Below are 14738 nucleotides of genomic sequence, written 5' to 3' on the forward strand. Positions count from 1 at the left end.
TAGCTATGGAAAGGATCAAATAAGGTTTTTAAAACTAAGACCTTAGTAGAGTACACAGTGATAGTCAGGAAGACTATCATAATGAAGACAAGACTGTTGATGGTGATGTGTCACGCGACAAACAACACGAGTCCATCCTGTTCACCTCTGCTTCCTTTGACTTCACACACTGATGCCAGCACTAGGAGTGATGGCTAGAACTTGTGGAGAAGCAGCACCCAAGACTCTGAAGGGTTGCACGCTGGGTGGTTGGTGATCTGGTGCCTATGTGGTGATATTTTATTTGTGCTGAAATGCGGTGATATTTTATTTGTGCTTTAATAAAGTTTGCCTGGAGATCAGGGGGAAAGGCCAGCCATTTTAAGTAAATAAGTCAGGCAGCACATGCCCTTAATCTGATCACTTATCAGCCAGGGTCTCTCTGTGTGTGTTCAAGGCCATACTCCAGAACAAAGCCAAGCGTGGTGACACATGCCTTTAATCCCAGTACCAACCATAGAGATCTGGAGGTCTGTACAGACAGACAGTGACAAGGAAGTGAGGTAGCTAAGCTCAGATAGCCAATGAGAGGGCAGAACAGGAAGGCAATAAAGGCATGGGTAAGACAAGAAGCAGCTTGAATTTGGAAGATGCAGAATTGGTGAGGTAAGGTTGGCTGGTGGCTTTCCCTATTTCCCTGATCTAAGGCTTTCACCCCTGTATTTGGCTCTGTGTTTTTTAATTAATTAGACCATTTAGAAATTCGTCTACACACCTGTCTCTATTCTTTTCTTTGAATGGAGACAACGTGGTGAAAGCACAAAGCTGGTTGGCTCCAGATGAACAGAGAAAAGGCAGGAACATTTTTGGTGCTGATTATTATAATTGTTAGAATTATTTTGAAGTTCTGGCAACACAGGAGGGTCTTCTATGTTATACACACTTCACACAGATATTGTCATGTCATACCAGAGTATTATTATCATTGGTGTGGTAAAGTGCATTTTCTCCCAAATCTAAGCAAGGAATTTGTTTCCAAATACTATAGTAGTATGATTATTATAAAGATATAAATCAGGGTAGAGAGATAGCTCAACAGTTAAGATCACTAGCTGCTCCTCTAGAGAATATGAGTTCCATTCCTAGCAGCTATATAGTGGCTCACAAACATCTGTATCTCAAAATTTCAGGGAGTCAGATGCCCTTTTCTGGCCTCCTTAGATACTAGGCACACACATGGTACACAGACATACATGCAGGCAAAATACCCATACATATAACATAAAAAAATAAAATGCAAAAAGATATAAATATACATTTTCATTGACACCGCCTTTATTACAAATAAGATTTTAAAATACATTTCCTAGGGCTGCATAGATATCTCAGTGGTTAAATAACTAGTTGCTCTTACAGAGGAACTAAGTTTAAATTCTAGAACCCACACTCTGTAAGTCCAGTTCAAAGGATACAACACTCTCTTATGGCCTTCATGGGCAGTGCACATATGTGGTGCACAGACATTCATGTGGACAAAACATCCACACACATAAAATGACAATAAAAATTAAAATTAAATATATTATCTGAAAATTTCATTTCTTCCTCTATAAATTATTCATTTATACTCTTTATACATTTCTTACTTGGTTGATCATCATCTAACTTATGAATTCTTTAGTGTTCCATATAGTCATGCAAAATTTTTATTGTTCTTATTCCTAATGTGTTGAGCCTTTTATTGTATAACTTCTATGCTTAATGTCAGGCCTTTAGAATCCTTTATTCACAAATTACATGAGTACTCACAGAATACAGAAGCTGTTCCTCTAAACTTTTCTCTGTTTACAGGTTTAAACTTCTTATTCCTTGTGAAATTATTTCTTCATAAAGTGGGAAGTAAAGATATAATCCTAAATTTAGTAAATAGTTACCCAGATACCATCTTTCAATGAATCCACACTTTTGCCATTAACTTTTATGTCAACACATTAGTGGTCTTAATTCTTCACCCATTCAAGTTTGTATGTTTGTCTTAATTCATATAATTTATATAGAAAGTCTTAGTCTTAGCCACCTTGAAGGCTAGTTGATTAATTGACTTTAATATATTGTTTCCTTGATCGCATGATAGGTTATTTATCATATTGCTGTAAAAACAGCTCCATTACTTTACAGACAATGCTATTAATTTATAAATATGTTTTGGAAGAGTAAAAAAAATCTTTTCAAACTTCAATCTTTCCCATTTGGAGCATAGTTGTGGCTTCAGTTACTTGAGACTCACTTAACGCCTGTCAAAATTTTCTTTATTTCATGTAGTTTATTTATATTTGCCGTTACAATTACTCATAAATAGTGTAGTGTTGTTCCTGAGAATGAGATTTTTCCTGCATATCATTTAAATATTTCTGATGTGTGAAACCAATTTTAATATGAAAATAATCTTAATGTGTTAATATAGTCACTAGCCAAATGACTAAATTTTCTTCTTAGCCTTTTGCAGTTTCCCAGAAAGACAGTTACATAGTCTATAAATTATATACAGTTTCATATATAGTCTGAATATTGTTAAGTGAATTAATAAGTGATTGGATACACATCAAGTCATACTCAAGTAGGTGAAATAAAATGGACATGTATTCAGAAACATGTGTTTCTATTTTAAAATATTAGTTTAATTTCTTTGTTTTCCCTGTCAAGCTGTGCAAACTTTAGTTCAATGTAACTGGAGATGAAAGTAAAGCAACTTAAGATATGTTCTGTTTCCATGTGGGAGGCAAAGTGATGGGCACAAGCAACATACCTATTCTAAGACTGGAGATTTGTAGACAACATATAAAGCTACAGTTCACTGAGTCAATTTAAGAGAGTTATTTCCCATCATGCTCGTGGGTGTCTAACTTCCATAGCACCAATGTGGACGGGGTCTGTCTTTTTCCCATTGTATATTCTTGACATCTTTGCTGAAAATTAATTGACTGTAAATATATTAATTCATTTGTCAGATATTTTCTGTGTTGCATTGAGCTATATGGTTGGTTCCATGCCACAAATATAAAAAGAACACTTACTAGGACGAAATCAATAATTTGGCAAAAAAGTCACCAAAACCCCAAAAGAAAACTTGCCAAGTAAAATATGTGATAGCAAGTAAGCATAGGAAAATATTTCCTACTCTGTGTGTTATTAGGGAAATGCAGATTGAAACAATGGCAGATCACCACATGGCTCTTATAAACCAAAACAATAGTGAAAGCCAAGGACAACAGAGCATCAGGAGAGTGAGAACCAGAGCCACCAGAAATAGCATGTAGGTTCTTTCTTACAAACCAAGACATGTCCTTCTTACATTCCCTGGCATTTACCAAAGGACTTGAAAAGTTGTATCCATGCAAAACCCACAGGTGAGTGTCTATAGCAGCTTTATTCATAACTGGGAGGCATCCAAACCAGCCTACAGTTGCTACCTGAACCAGCCAGTAGTACCTTGAGACAATGAAATACTATTCAAAACTGAAAATAATTGTGCTGGAAAGAGGGCTCAACAGTTAAACGTATGCATTGTGCTTGCAAGGGATCCTGGTTAGGTTCCCAACAACCACATTGAGAGGCTCACAACTACCACTAAGTACAGTTCCAGGAGAATCTGATACCTCTGGCCTCTGCGAGCATTTTCACTCACACACAGAGATAAACACTCACACACAGATACACACACACACACACACACACACAGTAAACAGAAAATACCTCTTTAGATAAGAAAGCAAAGAACAGAAATAAGCAATGGAGCCATGCAAACAAATGGAGGAAATGTAAATGCTGGTGACCAGGTTAATGAAGCCAACTTTAAAAAGACAAAAATATGATACAATAGTAGTTCTTGGCTATAGTGGAAAAAGAGATAAATAAGCAGAGCACAGAAGATTCCAAAGTGAAATTAGCATGGAATTATAATGGTAGAACTATATCAACATACCTTTGTCCCAACTCAGAATATGTGATGCCAGGTGTGTATTTTCATGTAAGCTGTGGACTTTGGATAAAAATGATGTGTCGGTGTGTGAAAAGTATACCATTTGGCAAAGTATGTTGTTCAGGAAAAAGGCTGTGTATATTGGACTTAGCAGTGTATGAAAACATGTGTACCTCCCACTAAATTTTGATCTGATCCTAAAATTCCTTTAAGAATGTACTATTAGAATGGTTGCATGGATTCTGCCATGGTAGATATGAGATGGGATCCTGAAACTAAAATCTGAATAATCATTCCAGATGATTCTGATACACAGGAATTTTATATTGTACTTAGAGAAGCATCTAGTTTATTAATTTCAATGGCATTTATAGGATAATGCATATCTTTCTGGATCATAATATTTTAATGGTTCAAGACAGTTTTTCTTCTTTCTTTTATTATTAAGAAATTTTCTATTCATTTTACATACAAACCACAGGTACTCCTTTCCTCCCTCTTCCTGCTCCCCATCCTTCCCCCCAACCCACTCCCATAAATCTAGTCAAAGAGAGAAAAGAGAGATTCTATAAGGAAGGGGAATCAAGATTATGATGGGGAAACGTACAGACACCAAGCCAAACTAGTGGGAACTCATGAACTGTGGCCCAATAGCTGTGGAGCATCCATGGGACTGGACTAGGTCCTCTGTATAGGAAAGACAGATCTGTTTAAGGGCCCCCTGGCAGTGGGATCAGGATCTATCCCTGGTTCATGAGCAGGCTATTTGGAGCCTAATGCCTATGGTGGGACACCTTACACAGCCTTGGTTCAGGGAGAGGGGCTTGGATCTGCTTCAACTGAATGTACCAGGCTCTGCAGACTCCCCATGGGAGGCCTTGCCTTGGAGGAGGTGGGATCATAATATTTTTAACTTTCTCAGTTGCCAAAACTAGACTCAACAAAGTTCAACTGGCGAAAGCCAAAGAATGACAATTATGGTGATCAGAAAGCATGAATATTGTGGAGTCTAATAGAAAATACCACAAGCCACTGCTATATATTCAGTGTAAGATAAGAAAAACATAGCACCATGGTATTAGAAAAGAGAACTGATGAGTAAAACCCAATAAGCTGTATCAAATGTCCTAAAATCTCTCAGTGGGTGAGATTCTCTCTGGGTTTTCTGCACACTGCTTATATCAGGTTGCATGAGCCTCTCCACACTTTATCAGGTTTCTTCTTGGATGTATTGCATCTTACTAACACAAAACAAAGCTAAACAGAGCTTAAAAGGCACCATGTCCATATCCTCATGACACTGCAGTCTCAGAACAGAACAGTGATGACAATGACTGCCATGGAATACCACTCTCCACTCGGTTGTCTGACAGTCTCACTCGTCGTCATGAACTTGATTATCAATTTAAGTTACAATACTTCCTGTCTTTGCAACTTCCTATTTCATAGCTAGCTAAACAAGGAATGCTCCAGAGAACACTGAGGATACACTCCTTAGTTTTGAATGACAGTTTGCATCTTTGGGTTACATATTCTTAAGTAATGTAGCATTATCTGTCCCAGGAGTGTTTTCCTTGTGGCTGTTTTCTATGTTGTGTGAAGAAACGCTGAAGCGTGCGTTAGCATTCATTTATTAAGAATGGGAGTTGAGGTAGAAAGCTCTGTATGTCCTTCTCTTTGAAATGTTTAACTAGACTTTTTTTTCTATTCAAATGACTACTTTTGGGAGTTTTTGACAAATTACATAATGCGATGATGTTGGTAACTGTGGTGAAGGATTAACGTTGCTTCTTACCTTCTTAGGGTATTGATGAGCCCTGCTCTGCAGCTGAACTCCCCAGGTAACGTGAGTTCATTCATCTGGAAAGAAACCAACAGTGGCATTGTGATGACGTGGTGCTACACAGCAAACAACGACCACATTGTAAAGCAAGCCCTGCTCACTGCCACTTGAATTTTCAGGGGCATTTCATAAAAGCTCTGTTTATTTTGCTTTAATGTATAATTATTGAAATTTTCATAAGGATTTTACCATGGCACTCAGCATGGCATCAAGCCCAGGAGGAATTACGAGTTTATTGCAGCCCAGACTGACAGCCAACTCATAAAAATGAATGACATTCCATATTGTAACATCTCATCGGCCGTTGAGGATGGTAATAGCTTACTTCATCTTTCTTTTCAGTATAATGAGCCAGACAATGTAACAATATGTAGCACAAAAAGGAATATTAAGAAAACCAAAAGTGATGCAAAAAAGTAACATTTAACAACACTCAGACATGATTTGGGTTAAAATTTTCAATTAAAACATTTAAAGCAAAGCTTTATTGGGCACGACCAATCACTATTTTGATGAATATTTACCTGAAGACACATTTAACTCCTCAGCCTCTGTTTCTAAAATGCTCCACACTACTCGTTTAGTTCAGTGTTGTGAAATTCATCAGATTAAATGGGATCACAGCAGGTCTCTGTATTGAAAGGATTGTAAAGATGACTTTTGATCATATAACTGAGGCGGTGTTTATCTTCATGAAAACTGTTCTCTCACCCGTTAACCTTGGACTTCCACCTTTTTAAAATTTTGTTTTTTATTACGGATTGAGAGTTTTCAAAATATAGTTAGTTGACATGCTGGCACAGGAAAAAATATACATATAATGTAAACATTTAGCTATATGCTCATAAAGACATTTTCTTCATAGGACAAGCTTACCAGATAGGTGAGGAAAGTCCAGAAGAAAACAATTTCCTGATAAGAGCATTCCCCAGGCCATCTGCCAACTGGTCCACATTTATTTTCTATTGCTCAGAGACATCTCCTCCTTTAAAAGTATCTTTTAATTTTTTTAAATGAAAGTATGAGAGAATTCTCAAAAGATGAAACAGAAATGTCTGAAAAACACTTGAAAAAATAATCACAACATCAGATGCAAATCAAAATTACTTTGAGATTTCATCTCACACAAGCCAGAATGGCCAAGGTCAGTAAAACAATTAACAGCATATACTAGTGAGGATTGGGGGAAAGGAAAATACTCATCCACTGCTTGTGGGAGTCCAAACTTGTTCAGCCACTATGGAAATCAGTGTGAAGGCTCCTTTAAGAAGCTGAAAATTGATCTACCACAAAACCCAGCTATTATATTCCTCAGCATATACTCAAAGATCCTACTTCAGAGGTACTTACTCAAACATGTTCATTTTCTGTAGGCATAAAAGCAAGAAAATGGAAACAGCCTCAATGTCTACCAACTGATAGATGAATAACAAAACTGTGGTACATTTGCACAATGGAATATTATTTAGCTGTTAAGAGAAATGAAATTGTAAAATTTGCAATTAAATGTATGAAGTTAGAAACAACTTCCCTCAGTGAAGTAACTCCAAAAAATAAGTATTGCATCATTTCTCTTGTATGTGAAAGCTTTTAAGCTATCAATATGTATGTTAAATTCTGATTGCCACAGAGGTTATGTACCTAGTAAGAGTGACCAGGGTGTTGCAGGTGATCTTTCAAGGAAGGAGAAGTAGAATATAGTGCTATGGGGAAATAAATAGGAAACACAAATAAGATGATTAAATTGGGAGGGGGCTGGGAAAGAAGAGTAAATGAGGGAATATGGGGAAGGTCAGCTAACACTAAAAGGTGTTGAAAAGTCATGTGTAAACCTGCTTCTGTAGAAATGTTTACAAAATGATAGTGACTAGATTACATTTTATTGAGTCACTAGACAAAGGAGTCCCACAAATCCCCCACCCCCAAATACCATAAGCTGTTGCCAAATCTATTGGTTGCACTCCACAACCTGATGGTAAGACCCTGTTACTGAAGACACAACTTACTTATGACATCATCAAACATGGAGAAATTGAGCTGGTGCTTAACTAGAAGCTTTAGACCTACTGACACCTATTAACTAGCATTCACAGCGCTGGAAAGCACTCTACCTACCACCAGCTGGGAACTATAACCACCAACCCTGTTGCAAACCCTGTAACAGACAACAGTGACATGCCTTCAGTACTCACTGGTGTAGTAAGACAAAAATGTTATGGGAGTAACCAACCACTTAAAGCCCACTCCATGATGTGGAACTCATATATGACACTGCTAAAGTAGGCAAGGACCTGAGATTAGATAGGTTATGAGTCCCAGAGTGAAAAACTACTGAAAGACACCAGCATACTAGCTTAGCCTAACGCCATTTCGAGTAAGGTCTGAAAAGCACGGGGTGTCTACGGCCGACCACCTGGCCCCAGAAAAGGGTACTAAAGGTCAGAAAAACAACTTGGAGCCAGACAGCAGGCGTGTCAAGCTCGGGGAAAAACCACGAGCTGTCCTGAGTTTGAACCTGGCCTCATTTGAATCGTCCAATCAGAACCCTGTAAACCATGCTCCTCGTGCTCCTGCTGCCAGACCCTATAAAAACCCTCCACTCCAGCCCGTGGGGGCGCCAGTCTCTTGAGCCTCTTGAGGGACTGTGTTGCCCCGGGTACCTGTGTTCCTGAATAAAGCCTCTTGCTGTTTGCATCTGACTTGTGGTCTCGGTGTGATCTCTGGGCGAGGGTCTCTCCAGAGGGAAGACTGCCTTCGGGGGTCTTTCATTTGGGGGCTCGTCCGGGATTTGAGACCCCCCACCTCGGGACCACCGACCCACTGTCAGGAGGTAAGCCGGCCGGCCTTGGTGTATGTCCTCTCTGTCCTGTCTGAGTGTTGTCGGTTTGTCTGAATGTTGAATGTTGTCTGTTTGCGCGCCTGAATCGGTCTGGAGTCAGTGGGGCTGAAGGAGCTGACGAGCTCGGACTTCGCCACTGCGACCCTGGAAGACGTTCCACGGGTATCTGAAGTCCCCTCTGGGGCACGGGAAGTCCCCTCTGGGGCACGGTCTGAAGTCCCCTCTGGGGCACGGGAAGTCCCCTCTGGGGCACGGTTTGAAGTCCCCTCTGGGGCACGGTCTGAAGTCCCCTCTGGGGCACGGTTTTTCGGGGCCACCCCCGAATCAGAAGAATACGTGGTGTTGGTAGGGGACGGAGAACTCAAACACTCCATGTCCCCATCTGAGTTTTTGCTTTCGGTCTGGAACCGAAGCCGCGCAGCGCGTGTTAGTCTCATTTGTGTTTGTCTGTCGTTCTGTATTTTCTGTTTAACCGTTCCCCTCCACCAGCGTGTCGTTTCCTCTCCCCATGTTCCGCCGCTCCGGCGGCGGCGGCAGCGGGCACCGGTGCGCCCCTCGCCTCCTCCCGTCCCTGCGGCCGCGGGGGTCCGGGGAGGCGCTGGGGGGGGCCTCCCCTCCTCGCTCCCCGCTCTCCCCGGCCGTCCGCGTCTCCCGCGCGGGCGGAGGGTCGGGGCTGCGCCGGTCTTTCCCCACCGGGTCCGCCCGCCGGGCCGCGGTTTTCCAAGTGCGGCAGCTGCGCCCGCGGCGGCTCCTGCCGCGGTGACGGCTGCGACCCCGGCGGCTGTGCTCGTGGCGGCTCCTGCCGCGGTGACGGCCGCGACCCTAGTCGCGACGCCGGCTGCGACCTCCCCGGTGGCCGCCCCCCCCCCCATGACCCCGCTCGCTGGGGATTCGAAGGAAGAAAAAGAAACAGTCCAGTCCCCCATCGCGGGCCGCCTCAGGGGCCGCCGAGCCGGCCCCCCCACTGAGTCCAAAGCCTTCCCGCTTCGGGAAGGACCCAACCATCAGTTACAATATTGGCCCTTTTCTGCCTCAGACCTTTATAATTGGAAACAACATAATCCCCCTTTCTCCAGGGATCCTGTTGCCTTGACCGGCCTAATTGAGTCCATCCTAGTGACTCACAAGCCGACTTGGGACGACTGTCAGCAGCTCCTGCAGACCCTCTTAACAGTAGAGGGAAAGCAGAGAGTTTTCCTGGAGGCCCGGAAGCAGGTTCCGGGCGATGACAGGAGGCCAACCCAACTCCCAAATATCATCGATGCAGCTTTTCCCTTGACCCGCCCAGACTGGGACTTCAATACACCTGAAGGTAGGGAGCATCTAGGTCTCTATCGCCAGTTGCTCTTAGCGAGTCTCCGAGCGGCTGCCAGAAGGCCTACCAATTTGGCTCAGGTAAGGAACGTGATACAGGGAAAGGAAGAATCACCCGCTGCATTTTTAGAGAGGCTGAAGGAGGCTTATAGGATGTACACTCCGTATAATCCAGAAGACCCAGGGCAAGCCCCAGGTGTCATCCTGTCATTTATATACCAGTCTAGCTCAGGTATCCGAACCAAATTGCAACGGTTGGAAAGTTTGCAGGCGCTAGGTTTGCCAGATTTATTGAAGGAAGCAGAGAAAGTGTTCAATAAGAGAGAAACTCCTGAGGAGGGTGGGAAAGAATGGAGAGAGAAATGGAATGTGGGAAAGAATGAGAGGCACTGTGAGGAGAGAGAGTTGGGAGAGATGAAAGAGAGACAAGGGAGACAAACAGAAGAGGAGAAGGAAGAAAGAGTGATGAGAATGAAAAGGAAAGGAAAGAAGGAAAGGAAAGGAAAGAAGGAAAGGAAAGGAAAGGAAAGGAAAGGAAAGGAAAGGAAAGGAAAGGAAAGGAAAGGAAAGGAAAGGAAAGGAAAGGAAAGGAAAGGAAAGGAAAGGAAAGGAAAGGAAAGGACAAGAAACAGCATAGGGAAATGAAAAAGGTTTTGGCCGCTGTTGTGTCTCAGGGACAGCGGAGAGAGGGAGATAGGTCGGGAGAGCGAAGGAGGCCACCCCTTGATAAAGATCAATGCGCTAACTGTAAGGAGAAGGGACACTGGGCCTGAGACTGCCCCAAGAAGCCACAAGGACCCCACCGACCCAAGCCCAAAACCGTGGACCTCCTTAATCTAGAGGACTAGGGGAGTCGAGGCCAGGAGCCCCCCCCTGAGCCTAGGATAACCCTCAAGATCGGGGGGCAGCCCATGACCTTCCTGGTTGATACTGGTGCCGAACATTCAGTCCTAACCCATGCCAGAGTGCCTCTTAGCCGGCATTCTGCACTGGTGCAGGGGGCAACTGGAAACAAGAGGTATCACTGGACTGCCGAGAGAAAGGTCCAACTGGCATCAGGGCAAGTAACTCACTCCTTCCTGCATATACCTGAATGCCCCCATCCGCTGTTAGGACGGGACCTATTAACCAAATTGAAGGCACAAATCTACTTTGATGAGAAGGGACCAAGAGTCACAGGTCCTAAAGGAGACCCCCTACAAATCCTTGCCCTCAGTTTAGAGGAAGAATACCGTTTGTTTGAGGCAGAACCCACGGAGAAATCACCTGAGGAGCTACAGAACTGGCTGAGAGAGTTTCCTCAGGCCTGGGCAGAGACTGGGGGCTTGGGGATGGCACGCGATCAGCCGCGCTGATGATCTCACTAAAGGCCTCCGCGACTCCCGTTTCAATCAGACAATACCCAATGTCACGGGAAGCTCATGAGGGGATCAAGCCCCATATTCGGAGGCTCCTGGACCAAGGGGTGTTAAAGCCCTGCCAGTCACCTTGGAACACCCCTCTCTTGCCTCTTAAGAAACCGGGGACAGGAGACGATAATCTCCATCCCCCCTCCTCGGAACCCCCGCCAAGTTCGAGAATTCCTGGGTATGGCTGGGTACTGCCTCCTTTGGATTCCTGACTTTGCCGAACTGGCAGCCCCATTATACCCCCTCACTAAACCAGGGACCATGTTCCAATGGGAAGAGAAACATCGGAAAGCGTTTCAAGAGATCAAAAAAGGCCTTACTCGAGGCCCCGGCTCTGGGTCTGCCAGATCTAACCAAGCCCTTTGAGCTCTTTGTGGATGAGAACTCAGGTGTTGCCAAGGGGGTACTGGTGCAAAGACTGGGACCTTGGAGGAGACCTGTAGCGTACTTGTCCAAGAAATTGGACCTGGTGGCTACAGGATGGCCTCCATGCCTCCGCATGGTGGCAGCCACTGCCGTATTACTCAAAGATGCCGGAAAACTGACTCTGGGACAACCATTGACTGTGCTGGCCTCCCATGCAGTGGAGGCCTTGGTCCGACAACCACCGGACAGATGGCTTTCTAACGCCAGAATGACTTACTATCAGGCCTTACTACTGGACTCAGACCGGGTAAATTTCGGGCCGACAGTTTCCCTTAACCCGGCCACCTTGCTGCCACTGCCTAGCCCCTCCGAGGAGCATGACTGCCTCCAGATTCTAGCCGAAGCACATGGCACCCGCCCTGATCTGACAGATCAGCCGCTTAAGGATCCAGACGCTGTCTGGTACACCGACGGGAGCAGTTTCCTGGAAAAGGGGGAGCGCAGAGCCGGAGCAGCTATGACCACCGAATCGGAAGTGGTATGGGCATCGCCGCTCCCGCCCGGGACATCGGCCCAGCGCGCAGAACTGATTGCGCTCACCCAAGCCCTCCGGATGGCAGAAGGTAAGAAGCTCACAGTTTATACTGACAGCAGATATGCCTTCGCCACTGCGCATGTCCACGGGGAAATTTACAGACGGAGAGGCCTGCTGACGTCCACGGGTAAGGAAATCAAAAACAAAAAAGAGATCCTAGACCTCCTAAAGGCCCTGTTCCTCCCGCTCCAACTCAGTATTGTCCACTGCCCAGGGCATCAAAAGGATGACTCTGTGGTAGCCAGAGGGAATCGGCTGGCAGATCTGACTGCCCGAACAGTGGCTTCCCAGCCAGCAGGAAACAGCCAGTTGATGGCTATACAAGAACCACAGTCTGAGAGAGACCCCGTGCCCTATAGCCCAGAAGACCATGAGCTAGCAAAGAAAATGGGGGCGGACTGGGAACAAAGAAGACAGGCATATATACTAGGGGACCGGATGGTCATGCCAACCTCCCATACCCGATATATGCTGAGATTCCTTCATGCATTGACCCATTTGAGCAAAAACAAGATGAAGACCCTATTACACAGAGAAAACACCTGGGCAGTGCTGCTGAACCAGGATCAGGTACTCCAGCAGGTAACTTCTACCTACCCAGTCTGTGCTCAAGTCAACGCAGGAAAGGTTCATCTAAACAAGGGGGCCCGCCAAAGAGGCCATCGTCCTGGTGTTCATTGGGAAATAGACTTTACAGAAGTAAAACCTGGACTCTACGGGTACCGGTACCTCCTGGTCTTCGTGGACACCTTTTCTGGATGGATCGAGGCATTTCAAACCAAGAATGAGACAGCTAACGTGGTAACAAAGAAACTGTTGGAAGAAATCTTCCCCAGGTATGGGATGCCTCAAATATTGGGGTCGGATAACGGGCCTGCCTTCGTCTCCCAGGTAAGTCAGAAGGTGGCCAAACTATTGGGGGTTGATTGGAAACTCCATTGTGCATACCACCCCCAGAGCTCAGGACAGGTAGAACGAGCTAATAGAACAATCAAGGAGACTTTAACCAAATTAACGCTTGCAACTGGCACTAGAGATTGGGTGCTCCTACTTCCCTTGGCTCTCTATCGAGCCCAAAATACTCCTGGCCCACACGGCCTAACCCCTTTTGAGATCATATATGGGGCCCCACCTCCTGTTGTAAACTTTCTCCATCCTGATATTTCCTCTCTTGCCACCACCCCTACTTTAGAGGCACATCTTCAAGCCCTCCAGTTGGTGCAGAGGGAGGTCTGGAAGCCCCTGGCCAAGGCTTATCAGGAGCAGCTAGACAAGCCGGTGGTGCCCCACCCCTTCCAGATCGGGGACTCCGTTTGGGTCCGACGACACCAGACCAAGAACCTGGAATCACGGTGGAAGGGGCCCTACACTGTCTTGCTGACCACCCCCACTGCACTCAAGGTCGACGGGATTGCTGCATGGATCCACGCCTCTCATGTGAAGGCTGCCAGGGAACCCGACCCAGCAGGATCCAGAAAGTCAACATGGACAGTGCGCCACACACGAAACCCCTTAAAAATAAGGTTGGCCCGCGGCTCCTCTTCCTCCCCCTCCTCTTAATCTCTGCCTACCCCCAGGGGACTAGGGCGGCAGAGAGCCCGCACCTAGTTAAGAGGCTCACTTGGCAGGTCATCTCACAAACTGGGGAGACGGTCTGGCAAACGACCGCCCTTCACACCCCCTTTACATGGTGGCCTAACTTGCATCCAGATCTCTGCCAATTAGCAGCAGGGTCAGAGGACTGGGACATCCCTACCACTGACCCCATGAACCCCAGAGCACCAGACATCTGTCAGGATGGTAAGGGAACTTGCAAATGTAGTGACGGGAGATACAGATGTGGTCACCCTGAAGCCAGGGCAGCCCTGTCACAACTATCCTTCTACGTCTGCCCCCGGGATGGTAGGGACAGAAAGATGATTAGCCAATGTGGGGGTTATGAAAGTTACTTCTGTAAAGCATGGGGATGTGAAACAACTGGTAATACCTATAGGAAGCCTTCATCCACTTGGGACCTCATTAGGGTAAAAAGGACTACCCAAGGGGAAAGCCGCACATGGCGCCCACTCACCCGAGCACATTGTTGGGGTTTCCCAGGCGAGCTTAGTACATACTGGGAGGGGGAGGGCCCCTGTATAAACTTCACCTGCAACCCCCTAAACATATCCTTTACTCAGAAAGGAAGGGGGACGGCACAAGATTGGATTAAAGGAAAAACATGGGGACTTAGATTTTTCATGACAGGACAGGACCAGGGATTTACCTTTATGATTAAACTTAAAATTGAGGAGCCCTCCGCCTCTATAGGCCCCAACCAGGTTCTCTCTGACCAAAAGCGCCCCTCTTTACCTGCTCCAGCACCCCCGAGGGCTACCCCCCGACCCAATTCGGCCATTTGCCCAAGCACGGCTCCG

This window comes from Peromyscus maniculatus, chromosome 4, assembly GCF_049852395.1.
Source record: "Peromyscus maniculatus bairdii isolate BWxNUB_F1_BW_parent chromosome 4, HU_Pman_BW_mat_3.1, whole genome shotgun sequence".
In the NCBI taxonomy this organism is placed as follows: domain Eukaryota; kingdom Metazoa; phylum Chordata; class Mammalia; order Rodentia; family Cricetidae; genus Peromyscus; species Peromyscus maniculatus.